Source organism: Morone saxatilis, unplaced genomic scaffold (genome assembly GCF_004916995.1).
Source record: "Morone saxatilis isolate NCDOM2014 unplaced genomic scaffold, NCSU_SB_2.0 Contig11, whole genome shotgun sequence".
In the NCBI taxonomy this organism is placed as follows: Eukaryota; Metazoa; Chordata; class Actinopteri; family Moronidae; genus Morone; species Morone saxatilis.
In genome coordinates, this window is record NW_023339663.1 from 2,472,066 (window position 1) to 2,472,431 (window position 366).

The 366-nt window shown below is 32.5% G+C and overlaps 1 protein-coding gene across 4 annotated transcripts in view; it reads left to right on the top strand.

The window, feature by feature from the left end:
• Positions 1 to 366, top strand: part of tp53bp1 (tumor protein p53 binding protein, 1) — a 32,460-nt gene that overhangs the window by 3,084 nt on the left and 29,010 nt on the right. The window lies entirely within an intron of this gene.

Sequence of the window (366 nt, forward strand, 5' to 3'; positions counted from 1 at the left end):
TGTTGTTATTGTTGTTATTGTTATATTATTGTTACACAATGAGGTTGTCAGTGCTGATGCATCATTCAATAAGCAACATTTACTCCATTTTAAGATGGATTTATTACACATTGCTTAAGATAAATGACATTTGTGTGAACGTTTTTATTCTGGAAAAATAACAAATACCTGTTAATAGCGGTCAAATAAATGATAGTAGAAGAGTAACTAAATACTAAAGTAAAAGTACAAGTACACTACTTCAGTAAAAGTACTTGGTTACATATCACAACTGCTGGTCAGCACGCTTGTTGACTCTTTCCCACAAATATATTTTGGGTTTTCCAACAACATCCTGTAACACAACTTGAATGCCACATCCACCCA